Below are 24273 nucleotides of genomic sequence, written 5' to 3'. Positions count from 1 at the left end.
GGGGCGGAGAGCAGCTCAGGGGCGGAACTTAGCAACGCTAACAGCAGAAAAGCGGTGCAAAGATTTCCTGTGATTTCACCTGACTCGACACCTGCTTTTATCTTGGCAGGAAGCCCTGGATTTCAAAGGCGAGACCCCAGAACAGGGAAAGCGTGGAGAAGCTGAGAGGAGTTGGATGAGCAATTTGGACCACACCTTGCTGCCTGCAACACCTGAGAGGTAAGGGCCTCTTGACCAGAGACCAATGCACGTTTATTCTGTGTTCATGGAGGTTACTGCTCAGGAAGCTCCTGCAAGCTACATTTGGGTGGCCCTCAAGTAGTTTGGTGATAGATGAGAATTATTACAGCTTTGCCGCTTGCTCTGTCCATTGGCACGTTCTTGGCACAGAGTCTTCCCCTGATGATGCCAAACGCACCCTGAGTTTCTTCTGCCTTCTGGTGGGTCCAGCAAGCTCCGAATCCTGGCAAGATTGAGGCAGCTGGTTCCCAGGTCCAGGTAACTGATCAATTGCCTGCTTTGGATGGGGTTGGACTCCCCCAGAAGGAGCAGTCCGGGGTGCTCCTGGCTCCATCTTTGCGCCACTACAGCTGCAGGTGACCCTAGTGGCTAGGAGTTCCTTTTCCCAGCTCTCGCAGGTAAAGCTGCTACAGCTATCTCTGGGCCAAGATAGCCTGACTGCTGTTGTCCATATGCCGGTAAGCTCTGGGCTGGATTCCTGCAATGTGCTCATTGTGGGGCTGCCCTTAAGGTTGGTTTGGAAGCTGCTCAATGGGGCACAATAGTTGGCCGGCTGGCATCTGCCCGTCTTGGTAGACAATGATGAAATCAAACTGTTGGATGGTTGCAGTGCCTGCTGTAGAGACCAGTGTGAGAGAGACAGACCTGTTTTGTTGCATCTGGGACAGGTGAAGGCGTCCAGCTGTGTTGCTGCAGATGCACCAGCACGTTTCTTCTCTCTTTGCTCCTCCCAGAGGGCATTCCTCCTCTGGGCACTGCTGTGGATGCACGAGTCGACTGCCTGTCTTCCAGGCGCTGTGAGTCGTCTGCAACGGATTGCCATATGGCAGGGTTCATGTTGCCAGCCTTCATGCTACATTTGCAAACATATTTGGGTCTGCAAACTGTCCTGGTGCCAGCATGTTCTCCCATGTTCAGTAGAGTTGCAGTGGCTGCCAGTAAGCTACCCAGCTAAGTTGAAGGTGCTCCTTTTGATGGATAAAACCTTATACAGGTGGGCAGCACCGCCCTCTGGGGTGGGATGATCTAGGGGGGCTTTAAACAGCAAGGGGGGTGCCAGAGGGATAAATGACAATCAGATTCTGGAAAGCTGGTATCCCTGGATCAAGGACATCAGCTTTGTTCCATTAATTAAACTCAACAGTTTTATTTGGATTTTGAATAAACATGCAATTAATTGTTAGCGCCTTGAATTTTATTGCGTTATTATCCTCCTTAGTGGGTCGTGAAAACCGCTGTTCTGAACAATGCTTTTTGTAGAGCCGGGTAAGGAAAGGGCAGTGGGGATGAGCTTATGGAACTAATTTGGCAGTAAGTCCCAAAAAATTGGGAACCACAGCCCTAAATGGCTTAGGATCAGGATATCTGGAAGACCATTTCACCTCTTCTGTACCCGACGGATCACTGTTGAGCTCCTCCTGCAGGGCAATCTTATCAGCAGGTCCATTCCCCACAATGTAGGAATCAGGCTTTTAATGTTGTGGCGCCTGCCCTTTGGAATACCCTCCCCTGAATATTAGGCAGTGGCTGTCTCTGCTGCCTTTTCTGCTCAAGACCTTCCTCTTCCAATGATCCTTCAAAGTGCAGATCTTTCCCAATCCGCATCTGTACTGGAATAATTTTTGTGATGTTGTTATTGTTGTTCTCCATCAGTGCCGGATTTACACAGGAGCTAAACAAGCTATAGCTTAGGGTCCCACTCTCTTGGGCCCCCCCCCAAAAAATTAAAGGAATAAAACCTGGATACTTCTTCTTAGTCATATCCAGTTCAACAATTACTTTGATAAAATACATATTTTCTTATGTGCAAATGGTCAACACGAAAAAACAGCGACAATTTGCTGTTGACAAAGGACAGCTGGACATAGAAAGAGCCCCATTACCTTCAGTAGTTTAGGGCTTCATGAAACCTAAATCTGGCCCTGTTTGCCATCCTGGACTCCTTAAGGAGAATGGGGTAATTATATATATATATATATATATATATATATAATATATAATATCCAGTATAGTTGCAAAGACTTCTAATGACTCAGTGTATTTTTTTTTTTTACTATTCTGCTCCTGGAGGGCTGCACATTTCTCATAGTTTTTGCAACCTGACCAGCTCCCAGAAGCCTTTCAGACTTAGCATTGGGAGCGAGTGACTCGTCCTGTTCTTTGTTGCAGTGACTTCAGAGGAGTGTTTGTGTCTTTTGATCTCTCCTTTGCTCCTCTGAGAGCTCCTTCCTGCATCTCGTGTTCCAGGGTGATGTCATGAATGATACAGGCAGTAGCTGTGTCATCAGGATGGCGCTGATGTCGTTACGCCAGGCCTGGGGGTGATCTGAGCTCGGTCTGATGTCATCGCTTTGGAGGGCCTGAGATGCGAAAGTAATGAGTCAGCCGAAGATCCCATGGGGACTTTGAAGTGATTCTAGGAAGGTTCATCTGAATTTTATCTGATTGTTTCTTGCTTATGCTTGGATGCTGTTTGAGAATCTATCTGAAGCCTGCATAATGCAAGGCAAGGAACTGCTTCTTTGCCACCAAAGGGGGGAAATGGAAATTTCATTGTTGTGGGATTCAAACCGATGGATTTGAATTTTGTTTTTGTTTCTGAGATGCTCTAATCTGTAATAGGTTTTTGCTCATGATTGATTTCGTTTTGAGTGGTTCTGCTTCTTTTTCAGGTAAATGATTGACATTTCCTTTTTCACCCAAAAGGGCATCGTTGTTTTGTAAGTCTCTTTAGAATCCCTGGAGAGATTTTATTAAATCCAAGTGCATCACCCCTGAGATTATATAGTCAATAACTGGGAAATATCAAGAGAGGGACGGATGAGAGCAGTTGTGGTCCTCAGCCCAGACCCAGCTGGGGTTACAGAAAGGGCATCTCTACTGGCTTGAAAAGATGGATCTATCCAGCAAGTCATAGATGGTCCTAAGGCTGTAGGATGGGATGGTTGCAAAAATGCACATCTGAACACAAGCAGGTCATCTAATCTCTCCAGTCTTAACTTCGCATTGTTTCTGAAGGTACCCTCTAAATTCCCAATCTCTGCTTTTCCCATTTTTATTTTGTGCATTTTGTTGTATGCTTGAAGGTCGGCCCACATATTCGATCCTGATTTCCCCCTCTTGCGTAATACACCTGCCAAGGTGTTGCTGCTGTTGTTAAATTGTTCTTGTTTCTTAATTATCTGCCCTTCACTCTAACGTCCCAGGGCAAGTTACAACATTAAAGCAACAATGAAACACAGCCACTTTAAGTTTTTTTAAACCATCAAACGGTGTATATGTAGAGTTCATGAAATCAATAAAATACGCAAACATTAAAAACAGTTTAAAACAACTTACAACCATAAAAAATGAGCCATGTCCTTAAAACACGCACCTCAAGTGTCAAAGGCTGGGACAAAGAAATCTGTCTTACGCATCCTCTGGAAACTGTGCAATGAAGGTGCCAAACAGACCTCTGTGGGGAGGGAATTTCTCAGTTTGGGGGTCCCCACAGAGAAGTCCCCCTCTCACTTTTGGTCTTACCCCCACATGAGCCCCTGAAGGTGGAGGAACTACTCGCTGCGGGGTTTTTTAGTAGGAGGGCTCTTAAAGCAGAGGTTGGAAGGCCATCTGTCAGGGATGCTATAGCTGGGATTCCTGCATTGCAGGGGGATAGACTAGATGACTCTTGGGGTCCCCTCTGACTCCGACTTCTCTCTTGTGCTTTCGATCTCATTGCTGCCTCGCTTGAGCAGCACCGGAGGTGTGAACGGCAGAGGCTTATGATGTCAGCAAGCTTGACATTTCAGGCTGGACTTGCCTGCTTGTAGGATTCAGAGAGAAAGGCTTTCGTGTTTGCTTAAGACCAGGATGCAGAGACATGCGTGACTGCTCTTCTGTCTCTTCGCCCCCAAATCTCTGGCCAAACACAGCATCTAGTCCAGCGAATGTCCATCAAAAGCAGGGGTCAGCAAACTCCACTGTCCCTGAGACCTTGCGGGGGGCAGGACTATATATATATCTTTAAAAACGAACAAATTCCTATGCCCCACAAATAACCCAGAGATGCATTTTAAATAAAAGGACACATTCTACTCACGTAAAAACACGCTGATTCCCGGACTGTCTGCGGGCCGGATTGAGAAGGCGATTGGGCTGGATCCGGCCCCCGGGCCTTAGTTTGCCTACCCATGGTCAAAAGGCACGCCAGCAATTGCTTCTGAGCTACCTGCAAAAGGTGTCAAACATGTGAGCTGCTCTTTCCACTTTTGGCCCCCGTTTGGGCAGGTAGCATGGGGACTTGTGATGTGTGTGTGGGGGGGTCAGACTAGGCACCCCAAGGCTTATTGTAAGGAACAGGCATATCTTTCAGGGTTGGTCTCCTTGGGACTCCATTGAGCTCATGTGACGGACTGGGTAGCCATTTCTCTTATCTAGCTTGCCATCAAATAGATACTTTTTAGTAGGAGGGCTCTTAAAGCAGAGGTTGGATGGCCGTCAGGGATGCTTTAGCTGAGATTCCCGTACTGCAGGGGGTTGGACTAGATGACTCTTGAGGTCCCTTCTGGCCAGTGTTTGAAATTCAGATCTATAAGCTAGGTGCCAATTTGCTCCTTAAACCAGGCTTGCGGTTGCCAAAACGGAAGGCCTAGTTGCCATTTTGGGGCCAGCAAAATGATCAGACAACAGCAAAGGTTGCTAAGTTTATCGAGGGTGCAATGAGATTAAGGGCCACTATCTGAATGATAATCTTGGCCATTTGATTGCCCTTTTTACCCATTGCTGTCTTTTTAATTTGTATATATTGCTTGTTTTATGTTGCTATGGCCGTTGGCTAATGCGAATAAAGTTTATCTTATCTATCTTTTGGGGCCAGACGGCTAAAAAATCATGTTTTTCAATATGACTTTTGGGTTCCTGAAATTCGTTCTGATTGTGCAGACTAAATATAACTGATAGAATTCTTCGGTATGTGTTAAAAAGGTAAAGAGACCCCTGACCATTAGGTCCAGTTGCGGACGACTCTGGGGTTGCGGCGCTCATCTCGCTTTACTGGCCGAGGGAGCCGGCGTACAGCTTCCGGGTCGTGTGGCCAGCATGACTAAGCCGCTTCTGGCGAACCAGAACAGCGCACGGAAACGCCGTTTACCTTCCTGCCAGAGCGGTACCTATTTATCTACTTGCACTCTGACGTGCTTTCGAACTGCTAGGTTGGCAGGAGCAGGGACTGAGCAACGGGAGCTCACCCCGTCGCGGGGATTCAAACTGCTGACCTTCTGATCAGCAAGTCCTAGGCTCTGTGGTTTAACCCACAGCACCATCCGTGTCCCTACGGGATGTGTTACTATGTGTGAAAACAGGCAAGATCCAGGGATCCCCAGGTATTCACCTCCAGATGGCAGAGATGTCATGCACCGTTCTGGCACCTGGGCATCCTCACTTGGTTGCAAGTAGCTGACAGACAGGTGCAAAATGCGCCTGGTGGAATTCGAATGCTGCTTCTGGCTCTAGAACTGTGTGATGTTATGATTCTCTACAATGCAGCTTCCTATGTTCCTCTCTCCCTGATGATTTTCCCTTTCCTCTTCTGAGGCTTTACTACCCCGGTTACCTCCTTTTTAATCCTGCGCTACGGTGACCTTACAATTCCGCCCAGCTCAGCCCCGGAGTTATTTGCTTTCCTTCTCCTTTTTCCTCACACAGAGCCCCCGCCAACCTGGTGACTCCCCATTTTTCCTTGCTCCCTTTATTTGCAGAGCTGCTCCAGCCCACGGAACGCTGCTAATAATGGCAATTACCGTTACACGCCGGCTACAAGGTACGGCGGTGGTAATGGGATCCAGAGGGACGAAATTAAAGCGATATAATATGCTAAGATAAATTAACGTTGTAAAATTAGCCACGGGTCTAGTCGAGAGATCTGACAAATGTCTTGTAGCTTTTGTTACGAGCTTGGAGCCCGGCTCAATTGGATTAGTGGCCCAGAGCAAAACAGACAGGAGCAGAGGGAGAAAAAAGAGTTTATGATGGCTCTCTCTGCCCACATGCTAACAGTTAAGTGTGGCTGCTTTCTCCTCCCTGCCTGGCTCAGCAGAAGGAGCTCCCCTTGCATGTTCTCTGAGAAACAAAACTTCTCCTTGACTTAAGCACAGAAGAGGAACATTCTGAATCAGGCCAATGGCCCATCAGTGGCATCCTGTCCTCAGAGTGGTCAAGAGATGCCCATGGGATTTGAGCACGCAGGATTCGAACACAGGAGCCCCTTCCCTTCAGATTCATTGCTGCCTCCTAATGTGGAGGCAGAGAAGAGCCATCATCACAGTTGTTGTTTAGTCATTTAGTCATTTAGTCATGTCCGCCTCTTCATGACCCCATGGACCAGAGCACGCCAGGCACTCCTGCCTCCCGCAGTTTGGTCAAACTCATGCTTCGAGAACACTGTCCCCACCATCTCGTCCTCTGTCGTCCTCTTCTCCTTGTGCCCTCCATCTTTCCCAACATCAGGGTCTTTTCCAGGGAGTCTTCTCTTCTCATGAGGTGGCCAAAGTCTTGGAGCCTCAGCTTCATGACCTGTCCTTCCAGTGAGCACTCAGGGCTGATTTCCTTCAGAATGATCTTCTTGCAGTCCATGGGACTCTCAAGAGTCTCCTCCAGCACCAGAATTCAAAAGCATCCATTCTTCGGCGATCAGCCTTCTGGATGGTCCAGCTCTCACTTCCATACATCACTACTAGGAAAACCATAGCTTTTACTATACAGACCTTTGTCGGCAAGGTGATGTCTCTGCTTTTTAAGATGCTGTCTATTATCTTACTAGTCATCACTAGTAGCCATGAATTTGTCTAATCCTCTTTCAAAGCCACTGAGGTTGGTGGTGTCCCATCTTCCTAGTCCTGACCAGCATGGCCAATGGCCAGGAAGGATGCACTACAACAACATCTGGTGAGCGCTGGGTTGCCTACCCCTGTTCCAGAGGGCTAGGAAAGGAAAGTTGCCAGGCTGATGGTAGGAGGAGGACCCTGGTAATCCTGGGATAGATGTAGCACTTGTGGAGGGTCCCCTTTCCCTCCTCCTTCTAGGGGACACTGGTGGCACTATGGTCTAAACCACTGAGCCTCTTGGGCTTGCCAATCAGAAGGTTGGTGGTTTGAATCCCTGCGACGGGGTGAGCTCCCATTGCTCGGTCCCTGCTCCTGCCAGCCTAGCAGTTCGAAAGCATAATAGCACAAGTAGATAAATAGGTACTGCTCCAGTGGGAAGGTAAACAATGTTTCTGTGTGCTCTGGTTTCCGTCACGGTGTCCCACTGCACCATAAGCGGTTTAGTCCTGCTGGCCACATGACCTGGAAAGCTGTCTGTGGACAAACACCAGCTCTCTTGGCCTGAAAAGCAAGATGAGTGTCGCAACCCCATAGTCACCTTTGACTAGACTTAACCGTCCAGGGATCCTTTACCTTTTTACCTTTACCTCCTCCTCCTCCTTCTCCTTCTTCTTGTCTGGAAGCTCAAACCATGATGATGGTGCTAAATTGTGGTTCACACAAACCACCGTTTGGTGTGGTGTTGGAACTGACTATGTGTCAAAACCGAAATGCCCATACAGTGGTACCTCGGGTTACAGACGCTTCAGGTTACAGACTCTGCTAACCCAGAAATAGTACCTCAGGTTAAGAACTTTGCTTCAGGACAGAAATCGCACACCGGTGGTGGCAGCGGGAAGCCCCATTAGCTAAAGTGGTACCTCAGGTTAAGAACAGTTTCAGGTTAAGAACGGACCTCCAGAACAAATTGAGTTCTTAACCTGTACTCTGGTTCCCATCCCTATACATCCTAAGGGGTTGATGACACTTTGAATATCTCTTTCTGAATCCTTCCCAGTCATAGAATCATAGGATCGTAGAGCTGGAGGGGATCCCAAGGACCATCTAGTCCAACCCCCTGCAATGTAGGAATCACAGCAAAACCATCAATGAAAGATGGCCACCCAATCTCTGCTTAAAAATCTCCGATGAAAGAGAGTCCAGTACCTTCCAAGGGAATCCATTCTACCATTGAACAGCTGTCCCTGAGTTGGAATCTCCTTTCTTACATTTGAACCCATTGGTTCAGGTCCTCCTCCCCTCTGGAGCAGCAGAAGCCATGGGTTCGAGTCCCACCCTCCGGAACAGGAGAAAACAAGCTTGCTCCACCTCCCATAGGACATGTCACGGTCCGGTTCACGGGCGATTGAAGTCCTGGCTGGGGACGTTGGGACCGGGGGCAAGATGGTGGGGTGGGAGCAGGAACGGGAGTCTAGAAGCCAGGAGTCAGAAAGCCAAGAGTCCGAGGGTCAGAGAGCCGGGAGTCAAGAAGCCAAGGGTCCGAGAGTCAGCAAGCAAGGAGGCACGAAGTCAGGGGTCCGAGGATCAAGGAGTCAAGGAACCAAATGCAGAAAGGCAGGGAACATGTTGCTGTGGCAAAGAGCCGAAGGGAAAATGCTGACCTTATATCCCTTCCCAGCTCTTGCCACCAGGTGCAGTGAGTTACCAATGGGCCTCACCTGTGTGGCCGCGCCTTGCCTCTCCAGAACAAACTTAGGAAGGCCCCAGTCCTGCAAAGTCCTATTGGTCACAGGGCCTGGATCCTGCACGCACACCTGACAGGACAGCCCTTGAGATAGCTGAAGATGGCTATAAGCTGGTGGGCTTCATGGATAGCTCAGCTGGCTAGAGCATGGTGTTATAAACGCCAAGGTGGCAGGTTCTAGCATTCCTGCATTACAGGGGGGTTCTGATCTATTCTGATCTGTGTGGAATGACCAAACTGAGAAATCTAAAGCCTTTATGTGCCAAGTCAGAGGTTGTGAGTAGAGCAGTTTGATACCTCGCCTGCCTGTGACATGGGACGGAGAGAAGTTGGTTGTCAAAAAATATTCATGCTGAAACGATTCTGGAAGCAGATGCGTTGCGGAGCTCACCCACTCCTCTCCCTGCTCATTAGGGTCTTGAGTGGAAGCAAATTTAAACAGCGGCTGAGCGGTAAATGCCCCCACTTTTCCTGGGACTTAAATTTGGGGGAAGAAATGGATCTAGCCGGTTGAAGCAGGCTCTGCTAATGAGACAACAGTGCAGGGTGGGCTCAGCTGGAGGGAGAAATAATTCTCTTCCCCCACCCCTCTCAAAGCAGTGGCTGAGGAATGGGCGGCCAGAGCAGTTTTTACAGATTTGTAAATGCAAGCTAATTGTGTGTTTAATGGCTGGCGCATACCAAAGGGCCCTGGCAGGGCAGGAATGATTTAGATCTTGCTTAATAAAGCATATGATCTGGCCCATTAAAAAAATAAATAATAATAATACCGCAACCATTCCAGTCTTTGAGCCCTGGCAAGGCATGGCAGCTGTGCTCTGATCCACTGATAAACCCCCCACCACCACACCAAAAAAGGGGTGCAAGTAAAATAGGAACAAGAGTTTTGTGAGTGGGTGGCAAGGAAAGGCTGAGTGGAGGTGGGCTTTTCTCTTTCTCAACGTTGTAGAACAACTTTTGTCAACCTGGTGCCACGTCTTCAAGCCTCAGCCAGCACAAACATCCTGCACAAATTTCTATACAGTGGAACCCAAAGGCTTCGGGTTCCTTTTGCCGAAGCCGGGAGAGCAAGACTCTCCTGGCTTCAGCAGAGAGGGTGAGCTGCGCAGCGCCCCTTCAGCAAAGCGGGAGGAGAAATGGAAGGGGCTCCGTTTCTCCTGCCGCTTCGCTGAAGGGGCACTGAGCAGAGGGCAGAGAAATTTTTTTTCTTGTTCTCCCCCTCTAAAACAAGGTGTGTCCTATAGAGCAAAAAATACGGTACTTCTGGTTTTCATTCGTTCAGGAGCTGGAACGTTCAACTCCCAAAGCGTTCAGGAGCTGAGGTTCCACTGTAGTGTCATTCTAATTTGTTTCACATCTTAATGAAAGGGAACATGAGAAGCTGAGAAGTAGCCTTGCAGATAACCATGGTCAATGCTAAACCATCATTGAATGCATAACACCAGTCTTGAAAGACCTACATTGGCAGTACGTTTCTGAGCACAATTCAGATACATATATACAAATAAAACTGTACTCAATGGATGAAAGGGTATATGATGTCTGACATGATTGAGAATCGGAGAGCCAGGGACGGAGAACTTAAAAGTGTTAAAATTGAGATGTGGAAATATGGAAACAACGAGGAGAGGCAGGATTGAGATTTGGAGCTGCGCTTCAAGGTCCAGACTATGGGAAGTCCCCTAAAATTAATAATTATAATTTGGATGATAATTTGGTCTTTTTATTTTAGTTTTTATTTTAATTGGATTATGATTTGATATGTTAATTGGATGTTTTTTATTGGAAAATTAATAAAAATGATTTAACAAAAAAACCCCAAAGTGTTGGTGCTGATCTTGAAAGCCCCAAACGGCCTTGACCCAGTATACCTGAAGGAGCGTCTCCACCCCCATTGTTCAGCCCAGACACTGAGGTCCAGCTCCGAGGGCCTTCTGGCGGTTCCCTCATTGTGAGAAGTGAAGCTACAGGGAACCAGGCAGAGGGCCTTCTCGGTGGTGGCCCCTGCCCTGTGGAACCCCCTCCCATCAGCTGTCAAGGAAATAAATAACTACTGTACCTGACTTTTAGTAGACATCTGAAGGCAGCCCTGTTTAGGGAAGTTTTTAATGTTTGATGTTTCACTGTGTTTTTTATATTCTGTTGGGAGCTGCCCAGAGTGGCTGGGGAAACCCAGCCAAATAGGTGGTGTAAAAGTAATAAATTATTATTATAAACCATGGATTGTGAAGCTGTCTTGTCCAAAGGAGCACACTAGAGCATCAGGCCATGGCCCATCCAATCCCAACCTCCTGTTCTCCCAGTGACCCATTAGGTGCCGCAGTGGGAAATCCACAAACAGGATTTGAGCAGAGAGCAACTCTCCCTGTCTAGCGGCCATCTTCCTTGCTGATTACTTTCAACAGGATCAGTACCTCGATTTTTCATGGCACGAGAAGTATTCTGTTCTTCCAAAGTGTGAAGAGGACACAACAGCTGTGTCAGTGTTTGGGGTGCCTTTAACTGTGATGTAAATGAGCAAGAGCGCATCAGGGGTCTGCCAGCACATTATGCAAAAATCTGTAACTCTTAAAACTCTCCAGGACTCTTCTTTCTTTCTTTCTTTCTTTCTTTCTTTCTTTCTTTCTTTCTTTCTTTCTTTCTTGCCTGCCCCTCACCAGCATTCTCTCATATTGCTTGGCTGGCAGTCTTTTAAGATGAAAGTCCTGCACTGGATCTGTAAAAACAACATAAGCTAGGATTAATGACATCCATATCTGCACTCCTTGCAGAGTTTTTAGGTTCCGCATCTCAACTTCTGTCCCCAGAGTGAACTTGCAATGTGTGCTTTAATCTACTTTGCTTTTTTTTCTTGTACCGTTTACGTATTGTTCAGGTTGCATATGCGAAAATCAAAGTATATATATGGTTCCTGCATTGCAGAGCGTTGGACTAGATGACGCTTGGGCTCCATTCTTATTACTGTTATTGGTGTTATTATTAATAATAAAATTAATATTTGTATACTACCCTATGCCCATAGATCTCAAAGCGGTTCACAACATAAAATTACATTAAAAAAACACAAAATCCATAATAAAAATTAAGAACAAAACCCAAATACCCCTCCTCCACATCATATTTAAAAGGGCATGGGATGTCAATCAAAGTCCCTGGAACTCTGTAATTCAATGAAAAATGAAACATGATTTTTTTAAAAGTAAAAACTAAAACAAAAAAGATGAAATGTGCAGGGCCCCTCTGGGCTGGTAGGGTTTTTAATATAATTTGTAGGTATCTTCTGATGCAATAATGCTGCATTAGTGATGGATTCGTACCGCAGCATCTATATATTATTTTGGTTTATTGTTCTGCAATGCTTTGCTACCTCATCCTTGTCGTCTGGAGGGGGGATCTCTTCTGCTAGGAACGAAAAAAGTGGAACCAACCCCCGTGGACATTTTCAGCCTGAACCGTTGCAGGATTTCACTGGGATGCCTCAGGGCTTGTACCGACTGGAAATGAAGTGCTTGCCCACCCAAGAACATTTGCAGGCACAGACAGTATTGGCAGTGAGGTCGTGTCTGACCTCCGCAATAGCATAATGAGCGCAAACGATCATCAGTGCACAATCAAAAGGTTGCCTCGATTTGGTCACAGCTGCGTATTCTTGAGAGCATGTTAAGGACACACGCTGGTGGGGTTAGGATTGATGGAGTCTCCTTGGCTTCTGCTCACGGTGCATGCTGGAGATGCAGGACTTAGGGTTGGATGGTGTTCTTCCTTGGCGATAACTCATCATTCTACCCGGACGCTCAGGTCCAGCGCCGAGGGCCTTCTGGTGGTTCCCTCACTGTGAGAAGCAAAGCTTCAGGGAACCAGGCAGAGGGCCTTCTCGGTGGTGGCTCCCACCCTGTGGAACGCCTTCCCATTGGATGTCAGAGAGATAAACAACTACCTGACATTTAGAAGACATCTGAAGGCAGCCCTGTTCAGGGATGTTTTTAATGTGTGACATTTTAATGTAATTTTAATCTTTTTTGGAAGCCGCCCAGAGTGGCTGGGAAAACCCAGCCAGATTGGCGGGGTACAAATAAATTATTATTATTATTATTATTATTATTATTATTATTATTATTATTACTCATAGCTTGTCTTTCATGAACACGGTCTTAACAGTGAGTCCGTAAGTGACTGTGGAGGCCAATTCTGGATCCACACCTCCTTCCACAGTGGGGACATTGGTTTCCAGGCGGGAGCTGATCACGGTGAGGATTTGCCAAGCGTGTCTTCCTCTTAGCACGTTTCTCCCATGTGTCCTGAGTTCGAGTGCCTTGCGCACCATTTTTCTGGGTTCCTCCTCTCTCCTGCCAGTGAGGGGAGCACCCTGTTGCAAAGATCAAGCTTACTAGCTGCTTTGCTTCTCAATATTCTCCGGTTGGCCTCTGTTATTCTCTCCTACCAATATGGAACCTATGTAAGGACTCTATATGGGCTCTTGGATACCCCAAAAGGGGAAAAGGGCGGGTTTTGTTTACAACAATGGTAAATACTCAGTTCCTGAATCCAGGTCACAGGCTGACCCTATTCATACACAAATATGCCCTTAAGACAGGTAAGCAACAGACAATGGAGAGGCTTTTCCAGTTCCTCCCTCCTTGGCAGAGAAACATTTGAGGTCCATTTGGGGGAGTCAAAATGGCTTCAGGATTGTTCTCCTTTAATATTTCAGACACCTGGGTTACATACTTATGTACAGTGAGGGGGGGAAAGTATTTGATCCCCTGCTAAACTTGCCTGTTTGCCCCCTGACGAAGAAATGACCAGTCCATAATTTTAATGGTAGGTTTATTGTACCCGTGAGAGACAGAATAACAACAGGAAAACCCCCAGAAACCCAGAAGACAAAAGTCAGAGATTGATGTGCATTATAATGAGTCAAATAAGTATTTGATCCCCTATCAACCAGCCAGATGTCCGGCTACCTGGTATCTTCACTGTATGTAACCAGCTGAGATTAGAAGCACCTGCTGTAAGGGAGATCAAATACTTTCCCCCCTCACTGTATGTTCTTGCCTTGTAAATTTATGAACATTTAATTTATACATTTGGGACCTTAAATTCTTATAACGGTGATATATTGATATATCGTGATATATCACAAAAAAACAGACATCTCTCAGCCTTAACAGGACTTCCTGCCCTGCATTGCGTGTTCCCTGTGCCCAACACCAGACTGCCCAGATTGACCCCCAAATTGCCACTCTGCAGTGTAGGCTATGAGACCCTGCCCTGCCCACATCTATTTCCATTGTGCAAATTGCAAATGTTCTCTTGGCTGGGGAGGCAAACCAGCTGACGGTTTAGAGAGTCAAGAAAGCCAAGAGGCAGCCATTGAGAAAAGCTCCTTTTTTCTCTTTTCTCTTGAGCTGAGCAGGCTTTTTCATTCCCCTGGCCCGGCAGCCGAGCCGGTTGCATTTCTTCCTGCTACTGATAGCAAGAATGCCGTGAAAGCAGGATCGGGGGTAAAGGATCCGGCCTCCCCAGAGAGCAGCGTATTGAAAGCGGCTGTGCGACCGGCTTGATAGAGCCCTTATTGGCTGTGCTGTATCTCTTAATGCAAACAGACAGTGTTTCCTGATAAGTCACATCCTTCAGCGCGGATGGCAGTCTATCATGTCTGGCAAATAGCGTGAAAGCGCCGCAGCCAGTTTCGCTGGGAGGGCAGGCTGGGTTGTCAGAGGAAATTCTCCCTGCCTAATGTGTGCAGATTGGAATCCTGCATTAAATCTGCAGCGCTAAGCAAGAAAATAAATATTCCCAGGAGCCGCCAAGTTCATTTTATTTCTTTCATTTATAACACACCTTTTCCTCAAGGAACTCATGCACAGTTCTCCCCCCTTCTCCTTTAATTGCCACAACAACTACAAGGTACGCTGAGAGGCAATGGGGCTGGTCCACAAGGCCATGCAGTAAGCTCCATGGATGAGTGTTTGGATTTGAACCCTGGCCTCTCCCAGGTCCTTCTCTAATACTATCTTCTTCTTCTTTGGCGATCCCTCCTAGCTGAGTAAGATTGTCTTCCATGAACATGGTCTTAACAGTGAGTCTGTAAGTGACTGTGGAGGCCAGTTCTGGACCCACACGTCCTTCCACAGTGGGGACATGGGTTTCCTGGTGGGAGTTGATCACGGTGTGGATTTGCCAAGCGTGCCCTCCTCTTGGCACATTTCTCCCTTGCGTCCTGGGTTTCAGTGTCTTCAAAGCCCATGACACCTTCAGTTAAAGGCTGTTCTCCAATTGAAGCACTCGCAGGCAAGTGTTTCCCTATTGTAAGTGGAATTTGTGCATGCATAAGCCCCACTGAGTTCCACTAAACTTACTTCTATCTTCCTTGGAGTAAGCCCGATTGAATACACTAGGGCTTGCATGTGAGCAGACACGCCTTTGCTGGCACCGCTTACTGAAAAACACTCTCCCCGTCATTGTCACATGGTACCCAACCTCCCATGTCAGCATAAGGCAGCTAGCTTAATCTTCTCCCCTCCATTCCATCCCCCTCAAAAAAACCCTTCATCTTACCGATCTCTCCCTTTTTATCAGAGGGAGGGAGGGCAAGCAAGTGAAAAGATAAAGGTAAAGGGACCCCTGACCATTAGGTCCAGTTGCGGCCGACTCTGGGGTTGCGGCGCTCATCTCGCTTTACTGGCCGAGGGAGCCGGCGTACAGCTTCCGGGTCATGTGGCCAGCATGACTAAGCCGCTTCTGGCGAACCAGAGCAGCGCACGGAAACGCCGTTTACCTTCCCGCTGGAGTGGTACCTATTTATCTACTTGCACTTTGACGTGCTTTTGAACTGCTAGCTTGGCAGGAGCAGGGACCGAGCAACAGGAGCTCACCCCATTGCGGGGATTCGAACCGCCAACCTTCTGATCGGCAAGTCTTAGGCTCTGTGGTTTAACCCACAGCGCCATCCGCGTCCCTAGCGAAAAGATAGTCTCCTTCAAATAAATAAATAAATAACCTTCCTTTTCAATATGGAGGAAAACTATTTAAGGGGAACCAACAGCATAAACACCACCAGAAAAGGAAAATAAAAACTCCCCCCCTTTTTCTGCACTGGTGTGTGTGGGGGGGGGGGTGAGTGTGAGGGAAGAAAGTGTTTTTCTGGTTCTTTGTTTAAGTTCTTTGTTTACTTTGCCTCTGGATCTTTGATTGTCTTATCTGTGGGGGGTCCCTCCTGGATTGTTAGCAGGCTTTGCATAGTTAGCTGAGCTCTAAGTGGAAAGATACCCATGAAGATGAAAGAGTTTGCTGGTTTGTGTGAGGGCCTAGCATCATTTCTTATCAATGGTTAGGAGGGAGAGAGCAAGGCAAGCAGGAGACAGGGGTTCCTGCAAATTATCTGCAAAGTATCTGTTCAGCTGAGCTACCCCCTGGGAAACTGCCAAGTCTCCACCTTTCCTTCCCTGGCATATTGCCTTGTTGAAACACTTATTAAGGTAAAGGTACTCCTGCCCGTACGGGCCAGTGATGTCCGACTCTAGGGTTGTGCGCCCATCTCACTTAAGAGGCCAGGGGCCAGCGCTGTCCGCAGACACTTCCGGGTCACGTGGCCAGCGTGACGAAGCTGCTCTGGCAAGTCGGCACCAGCGCAGCACACGGAAACGCCGTTTACCTTCCCGCTATAAAGCGGTACCTGTTTATCTACTTGCACTTAGGGGTGCTTTCGAACTGCTAGGTAGGCAGGAGCTGGGACCGAAAGACGGGAGCTCACCCCGCCGCGGGGATTCGAACCGCCGACCATGCGATTGGCAAGCCCTAGGTGCTGAGGTTTTACCCACAGCGCCACCCGCGTCCCTGCGAAACACTTATTACGATGTTATTTCAATACTGGTATTCAACGTTACGGCGATTTACAGCCGTACCTTGGTTCTGGAATGCCTTGCGACTCAGATGATTTGGCTCCCGAATGCCGCAAACCCGGAAGTGAGTGTTCCGGTTTGCAAACGTTTTTTGGAAGCCGAACATCGGACGCAGCTTCCGGCTAAACGCAGGATGCTCCTGCGGCCAGTTGGAAGTTGCAATTTGGTTTCTGGACATTTTATGATGTCGAATGGGCTTCTGGAATGGATGCTGTTTAAGAACCAAGGTACCGCTGTATTGGACAGTCCTAAAACACATTTGATATCTTAAGTTTACGCCTTAAAATCTCATGTGGGAAGTGAAGTGTGCTGGGCCGGGGGGTTAACCCGAGCAACGCAGTCCAGGTCCAGTCCCGAATCCAGGGATTCCACAAGGAGGCAGTCCAACAGGGCCAAGGCAGAAAACCAGGCAAGGACAGGTACAGGATTTCAGGCAGGTTCTGGCATACATCAATGTTGCTCCCACAACCTGGGGTGGGCCCAACAGCCTTTTATATTTGTCGGGGTAACGGCCGGTCCTGATCCCCCGGCGACTCACCTCCCTGTCTCGCCCAAAGGCGAGCACTCCTCCTGCAAATACTCAGGTCTCTCCTTCTCTCAGACCTTTGTCTCTGCAGCTCGGGAGACATCGGTGGGTGACTAGACCCAGGGGCCGCCTCAGCCTCCCCTGACCCAACAGGTAGTGGAGCAGCTGTAAGTGATGGCCCAGCTGGAGGCAACGAGGTCATCCCCGCATCTGGAGCCAGGGCAGGCTCAGGCCCCTGACTCGGCCCAGCTGGTGCTTGTTGCAGGGGAACCTGTGCAGACTGGGACTTTTCAGGATCAGGCCCCAGACTTGGTTCAGATGATGCCTGAGGCAAAGGATCCAGTGCAGACTGAGTCTCCTCTGGTTCCGAGTCTGAGCCCGAGTCCCAAGCCATCACAGGAAGCAGGGGCATCTGCAGGAATGTTTTGGGGCAGGGAGAACATGAGATGGGCCTGCTGGATCAGGCCAAAGGGGGCCCATCTAGTCCGCAGTAAAAAACTCATAAGCACCAGAGCCCGCCCACCCCCCCCCCGCGGCTTAACAGCAACTGGGGTTGGAAGCATCGCTGCCTCCAACTGCGGAGGCAGAGTGCGACCATTGTGGCTAATAGCCATAGATAGCCCTTTTCCACTTCCATGAATTGACCCGGTCCTCTTTGAAAGCCATCTAGATTGGTTGCCATCCCTGCCCCCTGTGGCAGGGAGTTCCACAGTTTAATGCTGCGCTTCAGGTGGAAGAGGGCAAAGTACGACCCAGAAATGAGGAAATGGGGCCCTTTCTTCAAAAGACAGAGAGAGAGAGAGAGAGAGAGAGACGAGGAAAGCCTGTATGTTTTGCCTCATGTCTCAAGCTCTACAAATAACTCTTTTTGTTTTATTTTAATTAAGACGGCAGCTGGGATCCTGGGGATTGCAGATCCTCAACATTCTAAGGGGGTTCTCTCAGGGATGATGGGAGTTGTAGTCCAACAACATCTGGGGACTCACAGGTTGAGAACCGCTGTACTAGATGAACCCTGGGGTCCTTTACAACCTGTAATTCTATGATCTGAGAGGGTCTCAGGTTCCTCGCCGTGCTGTTTTCTGCCTCCCTATAGCTCCCGCTTTTGCCTCTGAGCTGTTTTGCAGCCCACAGCAAGTCGCTTGCAACCGAAGCGGCTCTCTGCTCATTACCGTGTCGAACAAACTCACGCAGGCAGGTTTTGCGGAGAGATCACACGAGCTCCCCCTCCAAATCTCTTGTTCTCCAGCTTCTCTTTTTGCCAAATGGTTGCACTTACATGAAAAGGAAAAGAGAAAGTTGGGGGCTGGGTTGGGGGAGAGAGAGCCGAGACGTGCGCGGACTGCACAAATTTATGGTTCAGAGATTTACGCGCTCCCGGGATGCTGTATATTTTCTCCGCCGTGACACTTCATTGCCACAAATTACCGAGCAGGCAGGAGTCTGCAAGTGACAGCAGGCTCCGCGGCTAAAACATGGCCTTGCTTGGCCTGCGTAAAGTGGGGCTTGGAAATGTCAAAGGGGCAGCTGGAGTGGTGGCTGTGTGGTTGGGGGAGAGAACAGGGCCGTGGGAAGGGAGGGGATAGCAAAGCAATGTTCCCTGCTCGGGATGGGGACGGACCAGGCCGCTAACAGGGTCCCTGTAAATAACAACAGCTTCAATCCTTTCGTTTGACAGCACCTGCACTTTGGAACTCCCTGCCACTTGACAGCAAGCAACTGCCTTCACTGTATTCCTTTCAGAACCTGCTAAAAATAGAGTTGGCCAAAGGTCTTGAGCTGTTGCTGTTGTTTTTTGCCAACGATGACATTTTGCTGATTTATACCCGGACGCTGCTTCTGACTTCAGTATTCCAAGTTTGTCCAGGAAATTCTGGACATTTGGCAACTCTAATTTCTTGTTTAAACAATCCTGCCCAGGTGCTTAAAAGGCTGCTGCGAGTTTTAATGTGTTTTTGCTTTTTGTATGTTTTGAAGCCACTGTTCTATTCATTCCTTGGTTTCATTGGCTTGCCTTTTTGCAGACTGCTTTGGGGGTTTTGCTGTTTCGCAACTGAGGGGTGTAGAAATTTTACGAAATTAAAGATGTGAATAAATACCGTATTTTTTGCACCATAACACTCACTTTTTTCCTCCTAAAAAGTAAGGGGAAACGTCTGTGCGTGTTATGGAGGGAATGCCTACGGGTGGCATGCCTACGGATTTTCCTCCTCTAAAAACTATGTGCGTGTTATGGTCGGGTGCGTGTTATAGAGCGAAAAATACGGTAAGTAGGGTTCCTGCATAAGGATATCAGAAGGGCTCTGGAGGATCATTAAGTTGGTTGTGGATCCTGGTGATCATAGAAGAGTTGGAAGGGACCCAAAGGGGTCATTCAATCCCCTGCAATTCAGGAATTAACAGCTAATGTTGATGATTAATCACCTTCACCATCGTCATGGTTAAGACTTGCTCATTACTTCTTAGTAAATGTCTCCAAGTGACTGACAATACAGGGAAAAACATAAAGAGACTATACCTTTAAAAGCAAAACAAACAAAAAAAGAAAGTCATGCGTTCAACTATGGAACTCCCTGCCTCTTGATAGCAAGCAGTAAAACATAGAAGGGGGAGAGCAATCTTGTGGTTGAATCCTGCTTTTGAGCTTCCCATTAGGCACCTGGCCACTGTGAGACAGAGATTGCTGGACTTAGATGGGTCATTGAGCTGATCCAGCAGAACACTTCTTAGATTTTGAATGCTCTAGAATGTGCCTGCTGGTCTTTTGCTGCTGAACATTGTGAGAGGAGGCTTATAGCATTATTATTATTTATTGAATTCATTTAGGGAAGCTTTTAATGTTTGATTCATTATTTTATTTTAATATTTTGTTGGAAACCGCCCAGATGGGCGGGGTATAAATTATTATTATTATTATTATTATTATTATTATTATTATTAATTTACCAGCCTATACCCGGAGGTCTCAGAACAAAATCTAAAAACAAAACCACAAAATATATAATCAGAATCAAGACAACAACCCAATAACCACCCCCCCAAAAAAACCCCATCCCACATTTTAAAAGTGCTTAGGATGTAGTAGCCGACAATTGCTCCTCAAGGAAACTTGGCCACTATTTTTGATCCTTTCGATCTTGTTAGGAGTCCCGAGACTCTGCTGAGCAACTCTGGAAAAATGAGAGCCCTTTGCTGCCCCGTCTTGGGCAGGTGAGATCTTTGGAAATGGCAGTGGCATAGCGCCATTGGCACATTTGTCAGCTCTTCAGAGAGGTTGCTACGCAGCCCTGGGAAAAGAGAGGGGGCTTCTGATCACTTGTGGGTAATATCTCTGAAAGCCTTGGCCTGTGTCTTAAAGGTAAAAGGTAACGGACCCCTGGTTAAGTCCAGTCAAAGGTGACTATGGCGTTGCGGCGCTCATTGCACTTTCAGGTCGAGGGAGATGGCGTTTGTCCACAGACAGTTTTCCGGGTCGTGTGGCCAGCAGGACTAAACCGCTACTGGCTCACGGAGGACCGTGACAAGTGCCAGAGCGCACGGAAACGCCATTTACCTTCCCGCCGGAGTGGTGCCTATTTATCTACTTGCGCTGGCATGCTTTCAAGCTGCTAGGTTGGCAGGAGCTGAGACAGAGCAATGGGAGCTCACCCCGTTGCGGGGATTTGAACCACCGACCTTCTGATCAGCAAGCCCAAGAGGCTCAGTGGTTTAGACCACAGCGCCACCCGTGTCCCTGGCTGTGTCTTAGTGACCGTTGAGAGGGGCCTGGAAGTGGCTCCCCATTCCATCCTGGAGGTCCTGAGGTTTGGTTGCTTTACTCCAAATTGTGTATTTGCTTGATGTGGATCAGGCGGATTGGCTTGGCAACACCAGAACATGATTAAATTAGAACAGAGCATTTTATTTCTCGCCTTGCTCTGTGTCAACAGCTGAGAGTAAATTACTCAGTGCCCTTCTGTCCCTCGGTTTGCAATAACTGCTGTGAGTTGGGTTAGGCAGATTGGTAGCAACATACCCTGAGGCTCCTGGGTGCAAGATCCCGGACTTTGCATGGGCTTATCCACAGCAGATTGTTTTGTGTTTCCTCCAAAAGAACTGGATGGAGGCTTGGGGATCGAGTGAGAGGCATCAATTTTGTCCTTATTCTACAAAACACATTTTCATTGCTCATCCTTGTTCCTGGCAAAAGAGCTCTGCTGCAGGACAGCTCGTTAATTTCTCCTATTTTACAGGCAGGAAACTGAGGCCAAGGACTCTCTTTTCTGAAATGTGTCCTGGGTATGTGCTTTCTTAATTGGGGTTTGGAAGTGTCCTCAGGTCACTTAAACAGCATAAAATGAGAGCTGGGACGTCGTGGATTTTGGCAGCGGTGATAACACTTTGTGATGGTTCCCATGCCAGATGCACCTTCGAGATCACAGAGCTTGCATTTCGGATTTTTTATTTTTTATTTTTGCAAATGGCAAGGGATCACTGCATGGTGTTTTGTTTTTGCATTGCGCCAACCAATTCCAAGCAGAGGCATTCATGGACACAAGCAACCAATGGATACAAATGGCAAGAAAAGAGATCCCAACTAAACATTAGAAAGGATTTTCTGCTGGTAAGAGTCAGTACTATCTTTCTGGAAAAAGAGATGCCGGAACTTACCATGAACACCTCCCTTGAGACCCTCCATGCCTGCAGACTGTCTTGCCAGAGTGGTGCATGCTCTGGTTATCTCCCGCTTGGACTACTGCAATGTGCTCCATGTGGGGCTACCTTTGAAGGTGACCCGGAAACTACAACTAATCCAGAATGCGGCATCTAGACTGGAGACTTGGGAGTGGTCGCCGAGACCACATAACACCGGTCTTGAAAGACCTACACTGGCTCCCAGTACGTTTCTGAGCACAATTCAAAGTGTTGGTGCTGACCTTGAAAGCCCTAAACGGCCTCAGTCCTGTATAGCTGAAGGAGCGTCTCCACCCCCATCATTCTGCCCGGACACTGAGGTCCAGCGCCGAGGGCCTTCTGGCGGTTCCCTCACTGTGAGAAGCCAAGTTACAGGGAACCAGGCAGAGGGCCTTCTCAGTAGTGGCATCCGCCCTGTGGAACGCCCTCCCACCAGATGTCAAAGAGATAAACAACTACCTGACATTTAGAAGACATCTGAAGGCAGCCCTGTTCAGGGAAGTTTTTAATGTGTGACATTTTAATGTCTTTTTAATCTTTGTTGGAAGCCGCCCAGAGTGGCTGGGGAAACAAATAAATTATTATTATTATTATTATTATTATTATTTTATTTTATTTTATTTTATTTTATTTTATTTTATTTTATTTTATTTTATTTTATTTTATTTTATTATTTTATTTTATACAGTCGTACCTCGGAAGTCGAACAGAATCCGTTCTGGAAGTCCGTTTGACTTCCAAAATGTTCGGAAACCAAGGCACGGCTTCCAATTGGCTGCAACCAATTACGATTGCAATGGCATTGGTGCCCACCTGAGAGGGGCAGATATTAGCTCTAGCTGAAAAACAACAAGCCTTGGTGCTCCGGGGATGAGTGAATTGTAAGAACAAGCTACACTTAAGCAATTTAGTTGAGATCATAGAATCGTAGAATTGTAGTACTGGAAGGGACCCCAGGGGTCATGTAGTCCAGCCCCCTGGCGAACAGACATTCCGTTGTGGCGACCGTAAGCTAGGTTCAAGGTGCCATTTCGCACCCAGCTTATACACATGAGTTTCAAACACTCTCTCATACACCAGAGATCTTCCAGCCCAGGGCGGTGCTCTTGAAACGGGCCATTGGCACACCTCTGGCACTCTAGCTCTTTGGAAGAACATCTGCCTTTGAAGGAGAAGGTCCTGGGTTCAAATCCTCCTTAGAATCTCCCAAGTAGGTCTGGGAAAGTCTCCTTTCTGAAACCCTGGAGAGCCAGAGCAGACTCTTCTGAGCTAGATGGGACCAATGGTCAGAAGAGCTTCTGACACCCCTGAGATGCTGCCACTCTCGGGCTCCACTCTTGGGCACCAGGATGGCATTTCTGTGTGCAGTGCAGGAAGAAGAGGAGACCGGGATCCTGTGCGCTTTGCCAAGCGGTGAAATAATGGCTGCCTCCTTCTCGGTCACGAGCCATTACCTTGAAGGGGGGGCCTTCCATTCACTTGACGAATTCTGCTTAATAAAATAAATACGGGGAGAAAATGTAATTGGATTTCATTTATTACCCAGTTCCGCCTAGCAGCCGCCAATTACACAAAAGCAATTAGAGAGAGCTCTCCATTAATAGCAATTGCCGAGCCACCAACGGGCTCCTTCCATCAAACTTTCTGGCTTGTGTCAGGTTTATTTGTTTACGCCTCGCGAGCCGCCACCGCCGCCCCTCCCTGCGGCAGCCCTGGCTCTTCGGGGATGCCAGCCGGGGTGACGGAAGGGCCATGGGCAGATGACGGACACCTCAACTTGTTCCATGGGGCAGCCTTCGCCTTGAGGACACCCCATAGATGGCCTCGTCCTCCAGCCTTGTCCTCCAGAGAATCTTCTGCAAAGGACTTGCTGTTCAGCTGCTGTGATCCTGGCCCTGGCTTGGAGTCCTTTGCAGAAGCTCCCAGCTTCCATCTCTTGAGGTCTCCAGTCAGGACTGAAAACAGACCTAAGAACATAAGCAGAGTGTTATGTACTGAGTTGAATAGGATCCAAAATGCAGGAGTCTGATTGGTCCTATAACAATAGGATCCAGAATGCAGCAGCCTGATTGGTCCTAGAACAATAGGATCCAGAATGCAGCAGCCTGATTGGTCCTAGAACAATAGGATCCAGAATGCAGCAGCCTGATTGGTCCTAGAACAATAGGATTCAGAATGCAACAGTCTGATTGGTCCTAGAACAATAGGATCCAGAATGCAGCAGCCTGATTGGTCCTAGAACAATAGGATCCAGAATGCAGCAATTTGATTGGTCCGAGAACAATAGGATCCAGAATGTAGCAGCCTGATTGGTCCTAGAACAATAGAATCCAGAATGTAGCAGCCTGATTGGTCCTAGAACAATAGGATTCAGAATCCAGC

General features: G+C 47.9%; 1 protein-coding gene across 1 annotated transcript in view; it reads left to right on the top strand.

The window, feature by feature from the left end:
* The window catches only part of CNTFR (ciliary neurotrophic factor receptor), a 428103-nt gene that overhangs the window by 94377 nt on the left and 309453 nt on the right, over positions 1-24273 (top strand). The window contains exon 2 of the mRNA XM_083575841.1: positions 110-219. The gene's annotated coding sequence lies outside the window, so the exon portion shown is untranslated. The remainder of the gene's footprint in view (positions 1-109; positions 220-24273) is intronic.

This window comes from Podarcis filfolensis, assembly GCF_964270895.1.
Source record: "Podarcis filfolensis genome assembly, chromosome: 11".
Classification (NCBI taxonomy): domain Eukaryota; kingdom Metazoa; phylum Chordata; class Lepidosauria; order Squamata; family Lacertidae; genus Podarcis; species Podarcis filfolensis.
Note: the sequence above shows the minus strand (reverse complement) of the source record. Positions and strands in the feature narration are given on the sequence as shown.